We start from the raw sequence: 23,806 nt of genomic DNA, 5'->3' as shown, positions 1-23,806 counted from the left end.
GCTAAAAAATCATTTTTTCAGTCAAAAGTGCCAAAAGTGTCAAAAAAGAGTTTTCGGCTCTATGACTGTTTTGAATTTTAAACTTACAATGTGGCATAAAATAACAATTTCTTGAACATCAAATGAGAACTTCAACTTTTGGGTGCGTTTTTTGCTAAAAATCATTTTGTCAGTCAAAAGTGCAAAAAATGTCAAAAAAGCGTTTTTGGCTCTATGATTGTTTTGAATTTTAAACTTACAACGTTGCATAAAATAACACTTTCTTGAACTGCAAATGAGAACTTCAACTTTTGGGTGCATTTGTTTCTAAAAAAATTCATTTTGTCAGTCAAAAGTGTCAAAAAAGTGTTTTCGGCTCTAACTATTACTGGTTTGAAGTTTCAACTGACAACATGAGAAAAAATTAAACTTTCTTGAACATCAAATGAGAACTTCAACTTTTGGGTGCATTTGTTTCTAAAAAAAATCATTTTGTCAGTCAAAAGTGCCAAAAGTGTCAAAAAAGTGTTTTCGGCTCTAACTATTACTGGTTTGAAGTTTCAACTGACAACATGAGAAAAAATAAAACTTTCTTGAACATCAAATGAGAACTTCAACTTTTGGGTGCATTTGTTGCTAAAAAAAATCATTTTGTCAGTCAAAAGTGCCAAAAGTCTCAAAAAAGCGTTTTCGGCTCTATGACTGTTTTGAATTTTAAACTTACAATGTGGCATAAAATAACAATTTCTTGAACATCAAATGAGAACTTCAACTTTTGGGTGCGTTTTTTGCTAAAAAATCATTTTGTCAGTCAAAAGTGCCAAAAATATCCAAAAAGCGTTTTCGGCTCTATGACTGTTTTGAATTTTAAACTTACAAAGTGGCATAAAATAACACTTTCTTGAAATGCAAATGAGAACTTCAACTTTTGGGTGCATTTGTTTCTAAAAAAAATCATTTTGTCAGTCAAAAGTACCAAAAGTGTCAAAAAAGTGTTTTCGGCTCTAACTATTACTGGTTTGAAGTTTCAACTGACAACATGAGAAAAAATAAAACTTTCTTGAACATCAAATGAGAACTTCAACTTTTGGGTGCATTTGTTTAAAAAAAAAATCATTTTGTCAGTCAAAAGTGCCAAAAGTGTCAAAAAAGTGTTTTCGGCTCTAACTATTACTGGTTTGAAGTTTCAACTGACAACATGAGAAAATATAAAACTTTCTTGAACATCAAATGAGAACTTAAACTTTTGGGTGCATTTGTTGCTAAAAAAAATCATTTTGTCAGTCAAAAGTGCCAAAAATGTCAAAAAAGCGTTTTCGGCTCTATGACTGTTTTGAATTTTAAACTTACAACGTTGCATAAAATAACACTTTCTTGAACTGCAAATGAGAACTTCAACTTTTGGGTGCATTTGTTTCTAAACAAAATCATTTTGTCAGTCAAAAGTGTCAAAAAAGCGTTTTTGGCTCTATGACTGATTTGAATTTTAAACTTACAATGTGGCATAAAATAACAATTTCTTGAACATCAAATGAGAACTTCAACTTTTGGGTGCCTTTTTTGCTAAAAATCATTCTGTCAGTCAAAAGTGCCGAAAATGTCAAAAAAGCGTTTTCGGCTCTATGATTGTTTTGAATTTTAAACTTACAACATTGCATAAAATAACACTTTCTTGAACTGCAAATGAGAACTTTAACTTTTGGGTGCATTTGTTTCTTAAAAAAATCATTTTGTCAGTCAAAAGTGTCAAAAAAGTGTTTTCGGCTCTAACTATTACTGGTTTGAAGTTTCAACTGACATGAGAAAAAATAAAACTTTCTTGAACATCAAATGAGAACTTCAACTTTTGGGTGCGTTTTTTGCTAAAAAACATTTTGTCAGTCAAAAGTGCCAAAAGTGTCAAAAAAGTGTTTTCGGCTCTAACTATTACTGGTTTGAAGTTTCAACTGACAACATGAGAAAAAATAAAACTTTCTTGAACATCAAATGAGAACTTCAACTTTTGGGTGCATTTGTTGCTAAAAAAAATCATTTTGTCAGTCAAAAGTACCAAAAGTGTCAAAAAAGCGTTTTCGGCTCTATGACTGTTTTGAATTTTAAACTTACAATGTGGCATAGAATAAAAAATTTCTTGAACATCAAATGAGAACTTCAACTTTTGGGTGCGTTTTTTGCTAAAAAATCATTTTGTCAGTCAAAAGTACCAAAAGTGTCAAAAAAGCGTTTTCGGCTCTATGACTGTTTTGAATTTTAAACTTACAATGTGGCATAAAATAACAATTTCTTGAACATCAAATGAGAACTTCAACTTTTGGGTGCGTTTTTTGCTAAAAAATCATTTTGTCAGTCAAAAGTGCCAAAAATATCCAAAAAGCGTTTTCGGCTCTATGACTGTTTTGAATTTTAAACTTACAAAGTGGCATAAAATAACACTTTCTTGAAATGCAAATGAGAACTTCAACTTTTGGGTGCATTTGTTTCTAAAAAAAATCATTTTGTCAGTCAAAAGTACCAAAAGTGTCAAAAAAGTGTTTTCGGCTCTAACTATTACTGGTTTGAAGTTTCAACTGACAACATGAGAAAAAATAAAACTTTCTTGAAATGCAAATGAGAACTTCAACTTTTGGGTGCATTTGTTTCTAAAAAAAATCATTTTGTCAGTCAAAAGTACCAAAAGTGTCAAAAAAGTGTTTTCGGCTCTAACTATTACTGGTTTGAAGTTTCAACTGACAACATGAGAAAAAATAAAACTTTCTTGAACATCAAATGAGAACTTCAACTTTTGGGTGCGTTTTTTGCTAAAAAATTATTTTTTCAGTCAAAAGTGCCAAAAATGTCAAAAAAGCGTTTTCGGCTCTAACTATTACTGGTTTGAAGTTTCAACTGACAACATGAGAAAAAATAACACTTTCTTGAACATCAAATGCGAACTTCAACTTTTGGGTGCATTTGTTGCTAAAAAAAAATCATTTTGTCAGTCAAAAGTACCAAAAGTGTCAAAAAAGCGTTTTCGGCCCTATGACTGTTTTGAATTTTAAACTTACAATGTGGCATAAAATAACACTTTCTTGAACATCAAATGAGAACTTCAACTTTTGGGTGCGTTTTTTGCTAAAAAATCATTTTGTCAGTCAAAAGTACCAAAAGTGTCAAAAAAGCGTTTTCGGCTCTATGACTGTTTTGAATTTTAAACTTACAACGTTGCATAAAATAACACTTTCTTGAACTGCAAATGAGAACTTCAACTTTTGGGTGCATTTGTTTCTAAAAAAATTCATTTTGTCAGTCAAAAGTGTCAAAAAAGTGTTTTCGGCTCTAACTATTACTGGTTTGAAGTTTCAACTGACAACATGAGAAAAAATAAAACTTTCTTGAACATCAAATGAGAACTTCAACTTTTGGGTGCATTTGTTGCTAAAAAAAATCATTTTGTCAGTCAAAAGTACCAAAAGTGTCAAAAAAGCGTTTTCGGCTCTATGACTGTTTTGAATTTTAAACTTACAATGTGGCATAAAATAACAATTTCTTGAACATCAAATGAGAACTTCAACTTTTGGGTGCGTTTTTTGCTAAAAAATCATTTTGTCAGTCAAAAGTGCCAAAAAAGTGTTTTCGGCTCTAACTATTACTGTTTTGAAGTTTCAACTGACATGAGAAAAAATAAAACTTTCTTGAACATCAAATGAGAACTTCAACTTTTGGGTGCGTTTTTTGCTAAAAAACATTTTGTCAGTCAAAAGTGCCAAAAGTGTCAAAAAAGCATTTTCGGCTCTATGACTGTTTTGAATTTTAAACTTACAATGTGGCATAAAATAACACTTTCTTGAACATCAAATGAGAACCTCAACTTTTGGGTGCGTTTTTTGCTAAAAAATCATTTTGTCAGTCAAAAGTGCCAAAAATGTCAAAAAAGCGTTTTCGGCTCTATGACTGTTTTGAATTTTAAACTTACAAAGTGGCATAAAATAACACTTTCTTGAAATGCAAATGAGAACTTCAACTTTTGGGTGCATTTGTTTCTAAAAAAAATCATTTTGTCAGTCAAAAGTACCAAAAGTGTCAAAAAAGTGTTTTCGGCTCTATGACTGTTTTGAATTTTAAACTTACAATGTGGCATAGAATAACAATTTCTTGAACATCAAATGAGAACTTCAACTTTTGGGTGCGTTTTTTGCTAAAAAATCATTTTGTCAGTCAAAAGTGCCAAAAGTGTCAAAAAAGCGTTTTCGGCTCTATGACTGTTTTGAATTTTAAACTTACAATGTGGCATAAAATAACAATTTCTTGAACATCAAATGAGAACTTCAACTTTTGGGTGCATTTGTTTCTAAAAAAAATCATTTTGTCAGTCAAAAGTACCAAAAGTGTCAAAAAAGTGTTTTCGGCTCTAACTATTACTGGTTTGAAGTTTCAACTGACAACATGAGAAAAAATAAAACTTTCTTGAACATCAAATGAGAACTTCAACTTTTGGGTGCATTTGTTTCTAAAAAAAATCATTTTGTCAGTCAAAAGTGCCAAAAGTGTCAAAAAAGTGTTTTCGGCTCTAACTATTACTGGTTTGAAGTTTCAACTGACAACATGAGAAAAAATAAAACTTTCTTGAACATCAAATGAGAACTTCAACTTTTGGGTGCATTTGTTGCTAAAAAAATCATTTTGTCAGTCAAAAGTACCAAAAGTGTCAAAAAAGCGTTTTTGGCTCTATGACTGTTTTGAATTTTAAACTTACAATGTGGCATAGAATAAAAAATTTCTTGAACATCAAATGAGAACTTCAACTTTTGGGTGCGTTTTTTGCTAAAAAATCATTTTGTCAGTCAAAAGTGCCAAAAGTGTCAAAAAAGCGTTTTCGGCTCTATGACTGTTTTGAATTTTAAACTTACAATGTGGCATAAAATAACAATTTCTTGAACATCAAATGAAAACTTAAACTTTTGGGTGCGTTTTTTGCTAAAAATCATTTTGTCAGTAAAAGTGCCAAAAATGTCAAAAAAGCGTTTTCGGCTCTATGATTGTTTTGAATTTTAAACTTACAACGTTGCATAAAATAACACTTTCTTGAACTGCAAATGAGAACTTCAACTTTTGGGTGCATTTGTTTCTAAAAAAAAATCATTTTGTCAGTCAAAAGTGTCAAAAAAGTGTTTTCGGCTCTAACTATTACTGGTTTGAAGTTTCAACTGACGACATGAGAAAAAATAAAACTTTCTTGAACATCAAATGAGAACTTCAACTTTTGGGTGCATTTGTTGCTAAAAAAAATCATTTTGTCAGTCAAAAGTACCAAAAGTGTCAAAAAAGCGTTTTCGGCTCTATGACTGTTTTGAATTTTAAACTTACAATGTGGCATAAAATAACACTTTCTTGAAATGCAAATGAGAACTTCAACTTTTGGGTGCATTTGTTTCTAAAAAAAATCATTTTGTCAGTCAAAAGTACCAAAAGTGTCAAAAAAGTGTTTTCGGCTCTAACTATTACTGGTTTGAAGTTTCAACTGACAACATGAGAAAAAATAAAACTTTCTTGAACATCAAATGAGAACTTCAACTTTTGGGTGCATTTGTTGCTAAAAAAAATCATTTTGTCAGTCAAAAGTGCCAAAAATGTCAAAAAAGCGTTTTCGGCTCTATGACTGTTTTGAATTTTAAACTTACAAAGTGGCATAAAATAACACTTTCTTGAAATGCAAATGAGAACTTCAACTTTTGGGTGCATTTGTTTCTAAAAAAAATCATTTTGTCAGTCAAAAGTACCAAAAGTGTCAAAAAAGTGTTTTCGGCTCTAACTATTACTGGTTTGAAGTTTCAACTGACAACATGAGAAAAAATAAAACTTTCTTGAACATCAAATGAGAACTTCAACTTTTGGGTGCATTTGTTGCTAAAAAAAATCATTTTGTCAGTCAAAAGTACCAAAAGTGTGAAAAAAGCGTTTTCGGCTCTATGACTGTTTTGAATTTTAAACTTACAATGTGGCATAGAATAAAAAATTTCTTGAACAACAAATGAGAACTTCAACTTTTGGGTGCGTTTTTTGCTAAAAAATCATTTTGTCAGTCAAAAGTGCCAAAAGTGTCAAAAAAGCGTTTTCGGCTCTATGACTGTTTTGAATTTTAAACTTACAATGTGGCATAAAATAACAATTTCTTGAACATCAAATGAGAACTTCAACTTTTGGGTGCGTTTTTTGCTAAAAATCATTTTGTCAGTAAAAGTGCCAAAAATGTCAAAAAAGCGTTTTCGGCTCTATGATTGTTTTGAATTTTAAACTTACAACGTTGCATAAAATAACACTTTCTTGAACTGCAAATGAGAACTTCAACTTTTGGGTGCATTTGTTTCTAAAAAAAATCATTTTGTCAGTCAAAAGTGTCAAAAAAGTGTTTTCGGCTCTAACTATTACTGGTTTGAAGTTTCAACTGACGACATGAGAAAAAATAAAACTTTCTTGAACATCAAATGAGAACTTCAACTTTTGGGTGCATTTGTTGCTAAAAAAAATCATTTTGTCAGTCAAAAGTACCAAAAGTGTCAAAAAAGCGTTTTCGGCTCTATGACTGTTTTGAATTTTAAACTTACAATGTGGCATAAAATAACAATTTCTTGAACATCAAATGAGAACTTCAACTTTTGGGTGCGTTTTTTGCTAAAAAATCATTTTGTCAGTCAAAAGTGCCAAAAATATCCAAAAAGCGTTTTCGGCTCTATGACTGTTTTGAATTTTAAACTTACAAAGTGGCATAAAATAACACTTTCTTGAAATGCAAATGAGAACTTCAACTTTTGGGTGCATTTGTTTCTAAAAAAAATCATTTTGTCAGTCAAAAGTACCAAAAGTGTCAAAAAAGTGTTTTCGGCTCTAACTATTACTGGTTTGAAGTTTCAACTGACAACATGAGAAAAAATAAAACTTTCTTGAACATCAAATGAGAACTTCAACTTTTGGGTGCATTTGTTGCTAAAAAAAATCATTTTGTCAGTCAAAAGTACCAAAAGTGTCAAAAAAGCGTTTTCGGCTCTATGACTGTTTTGAATTTTAAACTTACAATGTGGCAAAAAATAACACTTTCTTGAACATCAAATGAGAACTTCAACTTTTGGGTGCGTTTTTTGCTAAAAAATTATTTTTTCAGTCAAAAGTGCCAAAAATGTCAAAAAAGCGTTTTCGGCTCTAACTATTACTGGTTTGAAGTTTCAACTGACAACATGAGAAAAAATAACACTTTCTTGAACATCAAATGCGAACTTCAACTTTTGGGTGCATTTGTTGCTAAAAAAAAATCATTTTGTCAGTCAAAAGTACCAAAAGTGTCAAAAAAGCGTTTTCGGCCCTATGACTGTTTTGAATTTTAAACTTACAATGTGGCATAAAATAACACTTTCTTGAACATCAAATGAGAACTTCAACTTTTGGGTGCGTTTTTTGCTAAAAAATCATTTTGTCAGTCAAAAGTACCAAAAGTGTCAAAAAAGCGTTTTCGGCTCTATGACTGTTTTGAATTTTAAACTTACAACGTTGCATAAAATAACACTTTCTTGAACATCAAATGAGAACTTCAACTTTTGGGTGCGTTTTTTGCTAAAAAATCATTTTGTCAGTCAAAAGTGCCAAAAAAGTGTTTTCGGCTCTAACTATTACTGGTTTGAAGTTTCAACTGACATGAGAAAAAATAAAACTTTCTTGAACATCAAATGAGAACTTCAACTTTTGGGTGCGTTTTTTGCTAAAAAACATTTTGTCAGTCAAAAGTGCCAAAAGTGTCAAAAAAGCATTTTCGGCTCTATGACTGTTTTGAATTTTAAACTTACAATGTGGCATAAAATAACACTTTCTTGAACATCAAATGAGAACCTCAACTTTTGGGTGCGTTTTTTGCTAAAAAATCATTTTGTCAGTCAAAAGTGCCAAAAATGTCAAAAAAGCGTTTTCGGCTCTATGACTGTTTTGAATTTTAAACTTACAAAGTGGCATAAAATAACACTTTCTTGAAATGCAAATGAGAACTTCAACTTTTGGGTGCATTTGTTTCTAAAAAAAATCATTTTGTCAGTCAAAAGTACCAAAAGTGTCAAAAAAGTGTTTTCGGCTCTATGACTGTTTTGAATTTTAAACTTACAATGTGGCATAGAATAAAAAATTTCTTGAACATCAAATGAGAACTTCAACTTTTGGGTGCGTTTTTTGCTAAAAAATCATTTTGTCAGTCAAAAGTGCCAAAAATATCCAAAAAGCGTTTTCGGCTCTATGACTGTTTTGAATTTTAAACTTACAAAGTGGCATAAAATAACACTTTCTTGAAATGCAAATGAGAACTTCAACTTTTGGGTGCATTTGTTTCTAAAAAAAATCATTTTGTCAGTCAAAAGTACCAAAAGTGTCAAAAAAGTGTTTTCGGCTCTAACTATTACTGGTTTGAAGTTTCAACTGACAACATGAGAAAAAATAAAACTTTCTTGAACATCAAATGAGAACTTCAACTTTTGGGTGCATTTGTTGCTAAAAAAAATCATTTTGTCAGTCAAAAGTACCAAAAGTGTCAAAAAAGCGTTTTCGGCTCTATGACTGTTTTGAATTTTAAACTTACAATGTGGCATAAAATAACACTTTCTTGAACATCAAATGAGAACTTTGACTTTTGGGTGCGTTTTTTGCTAAAAAATCATTTTGTCAGTCAAAAGTGCCAAAAATGTCGAAAAAAGCATTTTCGGCTCTAACTATTACTGGTTTGAAGTTTCAACTGACAACATGAGAAAAAATAACACTTTCTTGAACATCAAATGCGAACTTCAACTTTTGGGTGCATTTGTTGCTAAAAAAAAATCATTTTGTCAGTCAAAAGTACCAAAAGTGTCAAAAAAGCGTTTTCGGCCCTATGACTGTTTTGAATTTTAAACTTACAATGTGGCATAAAATAACACTTTCTTGAACATCAAATGAGAACTTCAACTTTTGGGTGCGTTTTTTGCTAAAAAATCATTTTGTCAGTCAAAAGTACCAAAAGTGTCAAAAAAGCGTTTTCGGCTCTATGACTGTTTTGAATTTTAAACTTACAACGTTGCATAAAATAACACTTTCTTGAACTGCAAATGAGAACTTCAACTTTTGGGTGCATTTGTTTCTAAAAAAATTCATTTTGTCAGTCAAAAGTGTCAAAAAAGTGTTTTCGGCTCTAACTATTACTGGTTTGAAGTTTCAACTGACAACATGAGAAAAAATAAAACTTTCTTGAACATCAAATGAGAACTTCAACTTTTGGGTGCATTTGTTGCTAAAAAAAATCATTTTGTCAGTCAAAAGTACCAAAAGTGTCAAAAAAGCGTTTTCGGCTCTATGACTGTTTTGAATTTTAAACTTACAATGTGGCATAAAATAACAATTTCTTGAACATCAAATGAGAACTTCAACTTTTGGGTGCGTTTTTTGCTAAAAAATCATTTTGTCAGTCAAAAGTGCCAAAAAAGTGTTTTCGGCTCTAACTATTACTGGTTTGAAGTTTCAACTGACATGAGAAAAAATAAAACTTTCTTGAACATCAAATGAGAACTTCAACTTTTGGGTGCGTTTTTTGCTAAAAAACATTTTGTCAGTCAAAAGTGCCAAAAGTGTCAAAAAAGCATTTTCGGCTCTATGACTGTTTTGAATTTTAAACTTACAATGTGGCATAAAATAACACTTTCTTGAACATCAAATGAGAACCTCAACTTTTGGGTGCGTTTTTTGCTAAAAAATCATTTTGTCAGTCAAAAGTGCCAAAAATGTCAAAAAAGCGTTTTCGGCTCTATGACTGTTTTGAATTTTAAACTTACAAAGTGGCATAAAATAACACTTTCTTGAAATGCAAATGAGAACTTCAACTTTTGGGTGCATTTGTTTCTAAAAAAAATCATTTTGTCAGTCAAAAGTACCAAAAGTGTCAAAAAAGTGTTTTCGGCTCTATGACTGTTTTGAATTTTAAACTTACAATGTGGCATAGAATAACAATTTCTTGAACATCAAATTAGAACTTCAACTTTTGGGTGCGTTTTTTGCTAAAAAATCATTTTGTCAGTCAAAAGTGCCAAAAGTGTCAAAAAAGCGTTTTCGGCTCTATGACTGTTTTGAATTTTAAACTTACAATGTGGCATAAAATAACAATTTCTTGAACATCAAATGAGAACTTCAACTTTTGGGTGCATTTGTTTCTAAAAAAAATCATTTTGTCAGTCAAAAGTACCAAAAGTGTCAAAAAAGTGTTTTCGGCTCTAACTATCACTGGTTTGAAGTTTCAACTGACAACATGAGAAAAAATAAAACTTTCTTGAACATCAAATGAGAACTTCAACTTTTGGGTGCATTTGTTTCTAAAAAAAATCATTTTGTCAGTCAAAAGTGCCAAAAGTGTCAAAAAAGTGTTTTCGGCTCTAACTATTACTGGTTTGAAGTTTCAACTGACAACATGAGAAAAAATAAAACTTTCTTGAACATCAAATGAGAACTTCAACTTTTGGGTGCATTTGTTGCTAAAAAAATCATTTTGTCAGTCAAAAGTACCAAAAGTGTCAAAAAAGCGTTTTTGGCTCTATGACTGTTTTGAATTTTAAACTTACAATGTGGCATAGAATAAAAAATTTCTTGAACATCAAATGAGAACTTCAACTTTTGGGTGCGTTTGTTGCTAAAAAATCATTTTGTCAGTCAAAAGTGCCAAAAGTGTCAAAAAAGCGTTTTCGGCTCTATGACTGTTTTGAATTTTAAACTTACAATGTGGCATAAAATAACAATTTCTTGAACATCAAATGAGAACTTCAACTTTTGGGTGCGTTTTTTGCTAAAAAATTATTTTTTCAGTCAAAAGTGCCAAAAATGTCAAAAAAGCGTTTTCGGCTCTAACTATTACTGGTTTGAAGTTTCAACTGACAACATGAGAAAAAATAAAACTTTCTTGAACATCAAATGCGAACTTCAACTTTTGGGTGCATTCGTTGCTAAAAAAAATCATTTTGTCAGTCAAAAGTACCAAAAGTGTCAAAAAAGCGTTTTCGGCTCTATGACTGTTTTGAATTTTAAACTTACAATGTGGCATAAAATAACACTTTCTTGAACATCAAATGAGAACTTCAACTTTTGGGTGCGTTTTTTGCTAAAAAATCATTTTGTCGGTCAAAAGTGCCAAAAGTGTCAAAAAAGAGTTTTCGGCTCTATGACTGTTTTGAATTTTAAACTTACAATGTGGCATAAAATAACAATTTCTTGAACATCAAATGAGAACTTCAACTTTTGGGTGCGTTTTTTGCTAAAAATCATTTTGTCAGTCAAAAGTGCAAAAAATGTCAAAAAAGCGTTTTTGGCTCTATGATTGTTTTGAATTTTAAACTTACAACGTTGCATAAAATAACACTTTCTTGAACTGCAAATGAGAACTTCAACTTTTGGGTGCATTTGTTTCTAAAAAAATTCATTTTGTCAGTCAAAAGTGTCAAAAAAGTGTTTTCGGCTCTAACTATTACTGGTTTGAAGTTTCAACTGACAACATGAGAAAAAATAAAACTTTCTTGAACATCAAATGAGAACTTCAACTTTTGGGTGCATTTGTTGCTAAAAAAAATCATTTTGTCAGTCAAAAGTACCAAAAGTGTCAAAAAAGCGTTTTCGGCTCTATGACTGTTTTGAATTTTAAACTTACAATGTGGCATAAAATAACAATTTCTTGAACATCAAATGAGAACTTCAACTTTTGGGTGCGTTTTTTGCTAAAAAATCATTTTGTCAGTCAAAAGTGCCAAAAATGTCAAAAAAGCGTTTTCGGCTCTATGACTGTTTTGAATTTTAAACTTACAAAGTGGCATAAAATAACACTTTCTTGAAATGCAAATGAGAACTTCAACTTTTGGGTGCATTTGTTTCTAAAAAAAATCATTTTGTCAGTCAAAAGTACCAAAAGTGTCAAAAAAGTGTTTTCGGCTCTATGACTGTTTTGAATTTTAAACTTACAATGTGGCATAAAATAACAATTTCTTGAACATCAAATGAGAACTTCAACTTTTGGGTGCGTTTTTTGCTAAAAAATCATTTTGTCAGTCAAAAGTGCCAAAAATGTCAAAAAAGCGTTTTCGGCTCTATGACTGTTTTGAATTTTAAACTTACAACGTTGCATAAAATAACACTTTCTTGAACTGCAAATGAGAACTTTGACTTTTGGGTGCATTTGTTTCTAAAAAAAATCATTTTGTCAGTCAAAAGTGCCAAAAGTGTCAAAAAAGTGTTTTCGGCTCTAACTATTACTGGTTTGAAGTTTCAACTGACAACATGAGAAAAAATAAAACTTTCTTGAACATCAAATGAGAACTTCAACTTTTGGGTGCATTTGTTGCTAAAAAAAATCATTTTGTCAGTCAAAAGTACCAAAAGTGTCAAAAAAGCGTTTTTGGCTCTATGACTGTTTTGAATTTTAAACTTACAATGTGGCATAGAATAACAATTTCTTGAACATCAAATGAGAACTTCAACTTTTGGGTGCGTTTGTTGCTAAAGAATCATTTTGTCAGTCAAAAGTGCCAAAAGTGTCAAAAAAGCGTTTTCGGCTCTATGACTGTTTTGAATTTTAAACTTACAATGTGGCATAAAATAATTTCTTGAACATCAAATGAGAACTTCAACTTTTGGGTGCGTTTTTTGCTAAAAATCATTTTGTCAGTAAAAGTGCCAAAAATGTCAAAAAAGCGTTTTCGGCTCTATGACTGTTTTGAATTTTAAACTTACAACGTTGCATAAAATAACACTTTCTTGAACTGCAAATGAGAACTTCAACTTTTGGGTGCATTTTTTTCTAAAAAAAATCATTTTGTCAGTCAAAAGTGTCAAAAAAGTGTTTTCGGCTCTAACTATTACTGGTTTGAAGTTTCAACTGACGACATGATAAAAAATAAAACTTTCTTGAACATCAAATGAGAACTTCAACTTTTGGGTGCATTTGTTGCTAAAAAAAATCATTTTGTCAGTCAAAAGTACCAAAAGTGTCAAAAAAGCGTTTTCGGCTCTATGACTGTTTTGAATTTTAAACTTACAATGTGGCATAAAATAACAATTTCTTGAACATCAAATGAGAACTTCAACTTTTGGGTGCGTTTTTTGCTAAAAAATCATTTTGTCAGTCAAAAGTGCCAAAAATATCCAAAAAGCGTTTTCGGCTCTATGACTGTTTTGAATTTTAAACTTACAAAGTGGCATAAAATAACACTTTCTTGAAATGCAAATGAGAACTTCAACTTTTGGGTGCATTTGTTTCTAAAAAAAATCATTTTGTCAGTCAAAAGTACCAAAAGTGTCAAAAAAGTGTTTTCGGCTCTAACTATTACTGGTTTGAAGTTTCAACTGACAACATGAGAAAAAATAAAACTTTCTTGAACATCAAATGAGAACTTCAACTTTTGGGTGCATTTGTTTCTAAAAAAAATCATTTTGTCAGTCAAAAGTGCCAAAAGTGTCAAAAAAGTGTTTTCGGCTCTAACTATTACTGGTTTGAAGGTTCAACTAACAACATGAGAAAAAATAAAACTTTCTTGAACATCAAATGAGAACTTCAACTTTTGGGTGCGTTTTTTGCTAAAAAACATTTTGTCAGTCAAAAGTGCCAAAAGTGTCAAAAAAGCATTTTCGGCTCTATGACTGTTTTGAATTTTAAACTTACAATGTGGCATAAAATAACACTTTCTTGAACATCAAATGAGAACCTCAACTTTTGGGTGCGTTTTTTGCTAAAAAATCATTTTGTCAGTCAAAAGTGCCAAAAATGTCAAAAAAGCGTTTTCGGCTCTATGACTGTTTTGAATTTTAAACTTACAACGTTGCATAAAATAACACTTTCTTGAACTGCAAATGAGAACTTCAACTTTTGGGTGCATTTGTTTCTAAAAAAAATCATTTTGTCAGTCAAAAGTGCCAAAAGTGTCAAAAAAGTGTTTTCGGCTCTATTACTGGTTTGAAGTTTCAACTGACAACATGAGAAAAAATAAAACTTTCTTGAACATCAAATGAGAACTTCAACTTTTGGGTGCATTTGTTTCTAAAAAAAATCATTTTGTCAGTCAAAAGTGCCAAAAGTGTCAAAAAAGTGTTTTCGGCTCTAACTATTACTGGTTTGAAGTTTCAACTGACAACATGAGAAAAAATAAAACTTTCTTGAACATCAAATGAGAACTTCAACTTTTGGGTGCATTTGTTGCTAAAAAAAATCATTTTGTCAGTCAAAAGTGCCAAAAGTCTCAAAAAAGCGTTTTCGGCTCTATGACTGTTTTGAATTTTAAACTTACAATGTGGCATAAAATAACAATTTCTTGAACATCAAATGAGAACTTCAACTTTTGGGTGCGTTTTTTGCTAAAAAATCATTTTGTCAGTCAAAAGTGCCAAAAATATCCAAAAAGCGTTTTCGGCTCTATGACTGTTTTGAATTTTAAACTTACAAAGTGGCATAAAATAACACTTTCTTGAAATGCAAATGAGAACTTCAACTTTTGGGTGCATTTGTTTCTAAAAAAAATCATTTTGTCAGTCAAAAGTACCAAAAGTGTCAAAAAAGTGTTTTCGGCTCTAACTATTACTGGTTTGAAGTTTCAACTGACAACATGAGAAAAAATAAAACTTTCTTGAACATCAAATGAGAACTTCAACTTTTGGGTGCATTTGTTTAAAAAAAAAATCATTTTGTCAGTCAAAAGTGCCAAAAGTGTCAAAAAAGTGTTTTCGGCTCTAACTATTACTGGTTTGAAGTTTCAACTGACAACATGAGAAAATATAAAACTTTCTTGAACATCAAATGAGAACTTAAACTTTTGGGTGCATTTGTTGCTAAAAAAAATCATTTTGTCAGTCAAAAGTGCCAAAAATGTCAAAAAAGCGTTTTCGGCTCTATGACTGTTTTGAATTTTAAACTTACAACGTTGCATAAAATAACACTTTCTTGAACTGCAAATGAGAACTTCAACTTTTGGGTGCATTTGTTTCTAAACAAAATCATTTTGTCAGTCAAAAGTGTCAAAAAAGCGTTTTTGGCTCTATGACTGATTTGAATTTTAAACTTACAATGTGGCATAAAATAACAATTTCTTGAACATCAAATGAGAACTTCAACTTTTGGGTGCCTTTTTTGCTAAAAATCATTCTGTCAGTCAAAAGTGCCGAAAATGTCAAAAAAGCGTTTTCGGCTCTATGATTGTTTTGAATTTTAAACTTACAACATTGCATAAAATAACACTTTCTTGAACTGCAAATGAGAACTTTAACTTTTGGGTGCATTTGTTTCTAAAAAAAATCATTTTGTCAGTCAAAAGTGTCAAAAAAGTGTTTTCGGCTCTAACTATTACTGGTTTGAAGTTTCAACTGACATGAGAAAAAATAAAACTTTCTTGAACATCAAATGAGAACTTCAACTTTTGGGTGCGTTTTTTGCTAAAAAACATTTTGTCAGTCAAAAGTGCCAAAATTTTCAAAAAAGCATTTTCGGCTCTATGACTGTTTTGAATTTTAAACTTACAATGTGGCATAAAATAACACTTTCTTGAACATCAAATGAGAACCTCAACTTTTGGGTGCGTTTTTTGCTAAAAAATCATTTTGTCAGTCAAAAGTGCCAAAAATGTCAAAAAAGCGTTTTCGGCTCTATGACTGTTTTGAATTTTAAACTTACAACGTTGCATAAAATAACACTTTCTTGAACTGCAAATGAGAACTTCAACTTTTGGGTGCATTTGTTTCTAAAAAAAATCATTTTGTCAGTCAAAAGTGCCAAAAGTGTCAAAAAAGTGTTTTCGGCTCTATTACTGGTTTGAAGTTTCAACTGACAACATGAGAAAAAATAAAACTTTCTTGAACATCAAATGAGAACTTCAACTTTTGGGTGCATTTGTTTCTAAAAAAAATTATTTTGTCAGTCAAAAGTGCCAAAAGTGTCAAAAAAGTGTTTTCGGCTCTAACTATTACTGGTTTGAAGTTTCAACTGACAACATGAGAAAAAATAAAACTTTCTTGAACATCAAATGACAACTTCAACTTTTGGGTGCATTTGTTGCTAAAACAAATCATTTTGTCAGTCAAAAGTACCAAAAGTGTCAAAAAAGCGTTTTCGGCTCAATGACTGTTTTGAATTTTAAACTTACAATGTGGCATAAAATAACAATTTCTTGAACATCAAATGAGAACTTCAACTTTTGGGTGCGTTTTTTGCTAAAAAATCATTTTGTCAGTCAAAAGTGTCAAAAATGTCAAAAAAGCGTTTTCGGCTCTATGACTGTTTTGAATTTTAAACTTACAACGTTGCATAAAATAACACTTTCTTGAACTGCAAATGAGAACTTTGACTTTTGGGTGCATTTGTTTCTAAAAAAAATCATTTTGTCAGTCAAAAGTACCAAAAGTGTCAAAAAAGTGTTTTCGGCTCTAACTATTACTGGTTTGAAATTTCAACTGACAACATGAGAAAAAATAAAACTTTCTTGAACATCAAATGAGAACTTCAACTTTTGGGTGCATTTGTTGCTAAAAAAAATCATTTTGTCAGTCAAAAGTACCAAAAGTGTCAAAAAAGTGTTTTCGGCTCTATGACTGTTTTGAATTTTAAACTTACAATGTGGCATAAAATAACAATTTCTTGAACATCAAATGAGAAGTTCAACTTTTGGGTGCGTTTTTTGCTAAAAAATCATTTTGTCAGTCAAAAGTACCAAAAGTGTCAAAAAAGTGTTTTCGGCTCTATGACTGTTTTGAATTTTAAACTTACAATGTGGCATAAAATAACAATTTCTTGAACATCAAATGAGAACTTCAACTTTTGGGTGCGTTTTTTGCTAAAAAATCATTTTGTCAGTCAAAAGTGCCAAAAATGTCAAAAAAGCGTTTTCGGCTCTATGACTGTTTTGAATTTTAAACTTACAACGTTGCATAAAATAACACTTTCTTGAACTGCAAATGAGAACTTTGACTTTTGGGTGCGTTTTTTGCTAAAAAATCATTTTGTCAGTCAAAAGTGCCAAAAATGTCGAAAAAAGCATTTTCGGCTCTATGACTGTTTTGAATTTTAAACTTACAACGTTGCATAAAATAACACTTTCTTGAACTGCAAATGAGAACTTTGACTTTTGGGTGCATTTGTTTCTAAAAAAAATCATTTTGTCAGTCAAAAGTGCCAAAAGTGTCAAAAAAGTGTTTTCGGCTCTAACTATTACTGGTTTGAAGTTTCAACTGACAACATGAGAAAAAATAAAACTTTGTTGAACATCAAATGAGAACTTCAACTTTTGGGTGCATTTGTTGCTAAAAGAAAATCATTTTGTCAGTCAAAAGTACCAAAAGTGTCAAAAAAGCGTTTTCGGCTCTATGACTGTTTTGAATTTTAAACTTACAATGTGGCATAAAATAACACTTTCTTGAACATCAAATGAGAACTTCAACTTTTGGGTGCGTTTTTTGCTAAAAAATTATTTTTTCAGTCAAAAGTGCCAAAAATGTCAAAAAAGCGTTTTCGGCTCTATGACTGTTTTGAATTTTAAACTTACAACGTTGCATAAAATAACACTTTCTTGAACTGCAAATGAGAACTTCAACTTTTGGGTGCATTTGTTTCTAAAAAAAATCATTTTGTCAGTCAAAAGTGCCAAAAGTGTCAAAAAAGTGTTTTCGGCTCTATTACTGGTTTGAAGTTTCAACTGACAACATGAGAAAAAATAAAACTTTCTTGAACATCAAATGAGAACTTCAACTTTTGGGTGCATTTGTTTCTAAAAAAAATCATTTTGTCAGTCAAAAGTGCCAAAAGTGTCAAAAAAGTGTTTTCGGCTCTAACTATTACTGGTTTGAAGTTTCAACTGACAACATGAGAAAAAATAAAACTTTCTTGAACATCAAATGAGAACTTCAACTTTTGGGTGCATTTGTTGCTAAAAAAAATCATTTTGTCAGTCAAAAGTGCCAAAAGTCTCAAAAAAGCGTTTTCGGCTCTATGACTGTTTTGAATTTTAAACTTACAATGTGGCATAAAATAACAATTTCTTGAACATCAAATGAGAACTTCAACTTTTGGGTGCGTTTTTTGCTAAAAAATCATTTTGTCAGTCAAAAGTGCCAAAAATATCCAAAAAGCGTTTTCGGCTCTATGACTGTTTTGAATTTTAAACTTACAAAGTGGCATAAAATAACACTTTCTTGAAATGCAAATGAGAACTTCAACTTTTGGGTGCATTTGTTTCTAAAAAAAATCATTTTGTCAGTCAAAAGTACCAAAAGTGTCAAAAAAGTGTTTTCGGCTCTAACTATTACTGGTTTGAAGTTTCAACTGACAACATGAGAAAAAATAAAACTTTCTTGAACATCAAATGAGAACTTCAACTTTTGGGTGCATTTGTTTAAAAAAAAAATCATTTTGTCAGTCAAAAGTGCCAAAAGTGTCAAAAAAGTGTTTTCGGCTCTAACTATTACTGGTTTGAAGTTTCAACTGACAACATGAGAAAATATAAAACTTTCTTGAACATCAAATGAGAACTTAAACTTTTGGGTGCATTTGTTGCTAAAAAAAATCATTTTGTCAGTCAAAAGTGCCAAAAATGTCAAAAAAGCGTTTTCGGCTCTATGACTGTTTTGAATTTTAAACTTACAACGTTGCATAAAATAACACTTTCTTGAACTGCAAATGAGAACTTCAACTTTTGGGTGCATTTGTTTCTAAAAAAAATCATTTTGTCAGTCAAAAGTGCCAAAAGTGTCAAAAAAGTGTTTTCGGCTCTATTACTGGTTTGAAGTTTCAACTGACAACATGAGAAAAAATAAAACTTTCTTGAACATCAAATGAGAACTTCAACTTTTGGGTGCATTTGTTTCTAAAAAAAATTATTTTGTCAGTCAAAAGTGCCAAAAGTGTCAAAAAAGTGTTTTCGGCTCTAACTATTACTGGTTTGAAGTTTCAACTGACAACATGAGAAAAAATAAAACTTTCTTGAACATCAAATGACAACTTCAACTTTTGGGTGCATTTGTTGCTAAAACAAATCATTTTGTCAGTCAAAAGTACCAAAAGTGTCAAAAAAGCGTTTTCGGCTCAATGACTGTTTTGAATTTTAAACTTACAATGTGGCATAAAATAACAATTTCTTGAACATCAAATGAGAACTTCAACTTTTGGGTGCGTTTTTTGCTAAAAAATCATTTTGTCAGTCAAAAGTGTCAAAAATGTCAAAAAAGCGTTTTCGGCTCTATGACTGTTTTGAATTTTAAACTTACAACGTTGCATAAAATAACACTTTCTTGAACTGCAAATGAGAACTTTGACTTTTGGGTGCATTTGTTTCTAAAAAAAATCATTTTGTCAGTCAAAAGTACCAAAAGTGTCAAAAAAGTGTTTTCGGCTCTAACTATTACTGGTTTGAAATTTCAACTGACAACATGAGAAAAAATAAAACTTTCTTGAACATCAAATGAGAACTTCAACTTTTGGGTGCATTTGTTGCTAAAAAAAATCATTTTGTCAGTCAAAAGTACCAAAAGTGTCAAAAAAGTGTTTTCGGCTCTATGACTGTTTTGAATTTTAAACTTACAATGTGGCATAAAATAACAATTTCTTGAACATCAAATGAGAAGTTCAACTTTTGGGTGCGTTTTTTGCTAAAAAATCATTTTGTCAGTCAAAAGTACCAAAAGTGTCAAAAAAGTGTTTTCGGCTCTATGACTGTTTTGAATTTTAAACTTACAATGTGGCATAAAATAACAATTTCTTGAACATCAAATGAGAACTTCAACTTTTGGGTGCGTTTTTTGCTAAAAAATCATTTTGTCAGTCAAAAGTGCCAAAAATGTCAAAAAAGCGTTTTCGGCTCTATGACTGTTTTGAATTTTAAACTTACAACGTTGCATAAAATAACACTTTCTTGAACTGCAAATGAGAACTTTGACTTTTGGGTGCGTTTTTTGCTAAAAAATCATTTTGTCAGTCAAAAGTGCCAAAAATGTCGAAAAAAGCATTTTCGGCTCTATGACTGTTTTGAATTTTAAACTTACAACGTTGCATAAAATAACACTTTCTTGAACTGCAAATGAGAACTTTGACTTTTGGGTGCATTTGTTTCTAAAAAAAATCATTTTGTCAGTCAAAAGTGCCAAAAGTGTCAAAAAAGTGTTTTCGGCTCTAACTATTACTGGTTTGAAGTTTCAACTGACAACATGAGAAAAAATAAAACTTTGTTGAACATCAAATGAGAACTTCAACTTTTGGGTGCATTTGTTGCTAAAAGAAAATCATTTTGTCAGTCAAAAGTACCAAAAGTGTCAAAAAAGCGTTTCCGGCTCTATGACTGTTTTGAATTTTAAACTTACAATGTGGCATAAAATAACACTTTCTTGAACATCAAATGAGAACTTCAACTTTTGGGTGCGTTTTTTGCTAAAAAATTATTTTTTCAGTCAAAAGTGCCAAAAATGTCAAAAAAGCGTTTTCGGCTCTATGACTGTTTTGAATTTTAAACTTACAACGTTGCATAAAATAACACTTTCTTGAACTGCAAATGAGAACTTCAACTTTTGGGTGCATTTGTTTCTAAAAAAAATCATTTTGTCAGTCAAAAGTGCCAAAAGTGTCAAAAAAGTGTTTTCGGCTCTATTACTGGTTTGAAGTTTCAACTGACAACATGAGAAAAAATAAAACTTTCTTGAACATCAAATGAGAACTTCAACTTTTGGGTGCATTTGTTTCTAAAAAAAATCATTTTGTCAGTCAAAAGTGCCAAAAGTGTCAAAAAAGTGTTTTCGGCTCTAACTATTACTGGTTTGAAGTTTCAACTGACAACATGAGAAAAAATAAAACTTTCTTGAACATCAAATGAGAACTTCAACTTTTGGGTGCATTTGTTGCTAAAAAAAATCATTTTGTCAGTCAAAAGTGCCAAAAGTCTCAAAAAAGCGTTTTCGGCTCTATGACTGTTTTGAATTTTAAACTTACAATGTGGCATAAAATAACAATTTCTTGAACATCAAATGAGAACTTCAACTTTTGGGTGCGTTTTTTGCTAAAAAATCATTTTGTCAGTCAAAAGTGCCAAAAATATCCAAAAAGCGTTTTCGGCTCTATGACTGTTTTGAATTTTAAACTTACAAAGTGGCATAAAATAACACTTTCTTGAAATGCAAATGAGAACTTCAACTTTTGGGTGCATTTGTTTCTAAAAAAAATCATTTTGTCAGTCAAAAGTACCAAAAGTGTCAAAAAAGTGTTTTCGGCTCTAACTATTACTGGTTTGAAGTTTCAACTGACAACATGAGAAAAAATAAAACTTTCTTGAACATCAAATGAGAACTTCAACTTTTGGGTGCATTTGTTTAAAAAAAAAATCATTTTGTCAGTCAAAAGTGCCAAAAGTGTCAAAAAAGTGTTTTCGGCTCTAACTATTACTGGTTTGAAGTTTCAACTGACAACATGAGAAAATATAAAACTTTCTTGAACATCAAATGAGAACTTAAACTTTTGGGTGCATTTGTTGCTAAAAAAAATCATTTTGTCAGTCAAAAGTGCCAAAAATGTCAAAAAAGCGTTTTCGGCTCTATGACTGTTTTGAATTTTAAACTTACAACGTTGCATAAAATAACACTTTCTTGAACTGCAAATGAGAACTTCAACTTTTGGGTGCATTTGTTTCTAAACAAAATCATTTTGTCAGTCAAAAGTGTCAAAAAAGCGTTTTTGGCTCTATGACTGATTTGAATTTTAAACTTACAATGTGGCATAAAATAACAATTTCTTGAACATCAAATGAGAACTTCAACTTTTGGGTGCCTTTTTTGCTAAAAATCATTCTGTCAGTCAAAAGTGCCGAAAATGTCAAAAAAGCGTTTTCGGCTCTATGATTGTTTTGAATTTTAAACTTACAACATTGCATAAAATAACACTTTCTTGAACTGCAAATGAGAACTTTAACTTTTGGGTGCATTTGTTTCTTAAAAAAATCATTTTGTCAGTCAAAAGTGTCAAAAAAGTGTTTTCGGCTCTAACTATTACTGGTTTGAAGTTTCAACTGACATGAGAAAAAATAAAACTTTCTTGAACATCAAATGAGAACTTCAACTTTTGGGTGCGTTTTTTGCTAAAAAACATTTTGTCAGTCAAAAGTGCCAAAAGTGTCAAAAAAGCATTTTCGGCTCTATGACTGTTTTGAATTTTAAACTTACAATGTGGCATAAAATAACACTTTCTTGAACATCAAATGAGAACCTCAACTTTTGGGTGCGTTTTTTGCTAAAAAATCATTTTGTCAGTCAAAAGTGCCAAAAATGTCAAAAAAGCGTTTTCGGCTCTATGACTGTTTTGAATTTTAAACTTACAACGTTGCATAAAATAACACTTTCTTGAACTGCAAATGAGAACTTCAACTTTTGGGTGCATTTGTTTCTAAAAAAAATCATTTTGTCAGTCAAAAGTGCCAAAAGTGTCAAAAAAGTGTTTTCGGCTCTATTACTGGTTTGAAGTTTCAACTGACAACATGAGAAAAAATAAAACTTTCTTGAACATCAAATGAGAACTTCAACTTTTGGGTGCATTTGTTTCTAAAAAAAATCATTTTGTCAGTCAAAAGTGCCAAAAGTGTCAAAAAAGTGTTTTCGGCTCTAACTATTACTGGTTTGAAGTTTCAACTGACAACATGAGAAAAAATAAAACTTTCTTGAACATCAAATGACAACTTCAACTTTTGGGTGCATTTGTTGCTAAAACAAATCATTTTGTCAGTCAAAAGTACCAAAAGTGTCAAAAAAGCGTTTTCGGCTCAATGACTGTTTTGAATTTTAAACTTACAATGTGGCATAAAATAACAATTTCTTGAACATCAAATGAGAACTTCAACTTTTGGGTGCGTTTTTTGCTAAAAAATCATTTTGTCAGTCAAAAGTGTCAAAAATGTCAAAAAAGCGTTTTCGGCTCTATGACTGTTTTGAATTTTAAACTTACAACGTTGCATAAAATAACACTTTCTTGAACTGCAAATGAGAACTTTGACTTTTGGGTGCATTTGTTTCTAAAAAAAATCATTTTGTCAGTCAAAAGTACCAAAAGTGTCAAAAAAGTGTTTTCGGCTCTAACTATTACTGGTTTGAAATTTCAACTGACAACATGAGAAAAAATAAAACTTTCTTGAACATCAAATGAGAACTTCAACTTTTGGGTGCATTTGTTGCTAAAAAAAATCATTTTGTCAGTCAAAAGTACCAAAAGTGTCAAAAAAGTGTTTTCGGCTCTATGACTGTTTTGAATTTTAAACTTACAATGTGGCATAAAATAACAATTTCTTGAACATCAAATGAGAAGTTCAACTTTTGGGTGCGTTTTTTGCTAAAAAATCATTTTGTCAGTCAAAAGTACCAAAAGTGTCAAAAAAGTGTTTTCGGCTCTATGACTGTTTTGAATTTTAAACTTACAATGTGGCATAAAATAACAATTTCTTGAACATCAAATGAGAACTTCAACTTTTGGGTGCGTTTTTTGCTAAAAAATCATTTTGTCAGTCAAAAGTGCCAAAAATGTCAAAAAAGCGTTTTCGGCTCTATGACTGTTTTGAATTTTAAACTTACAACGTTGCATAAAATAACACTTTCTTGAACTGCAAATGAGAACTTTGACTTTTGGGTGCGTTTTTTGCTAAAAAATCATTTTGTCAGTCAAAAGTGCCAAAAATGTCGAAATAAGCATTTTCGGCTCTATGACTGTTTTGAATTTTAAACTTACAACGTTGCATAAAATAACACTTTCTTGAACTGCAAATGAGAACTTTGACTTTTGGGTGCATTTGTTTCTAAAAAAAATCATTTTGTCAGTCAAAAG

Source organism: Oryzias latipes, chromosome 4 (genome assembly GCF_053564925.1).
Source record: "Oryzias latipes strain Hd-rR chromosome 4, Olatipes_Hd-rR_3.1".
Taxonomy (NCBI): Eukaryota; Metazoa; Chordata; class Actinopteri; order Beloniformes; family Adrianichthyidae; genus Oryzias; species Oryzias latipes.
The sequence above is the reverse complement of the archived record's forward strand: the minus strand, read 5'-3'. Positions refer to the sequence as shown.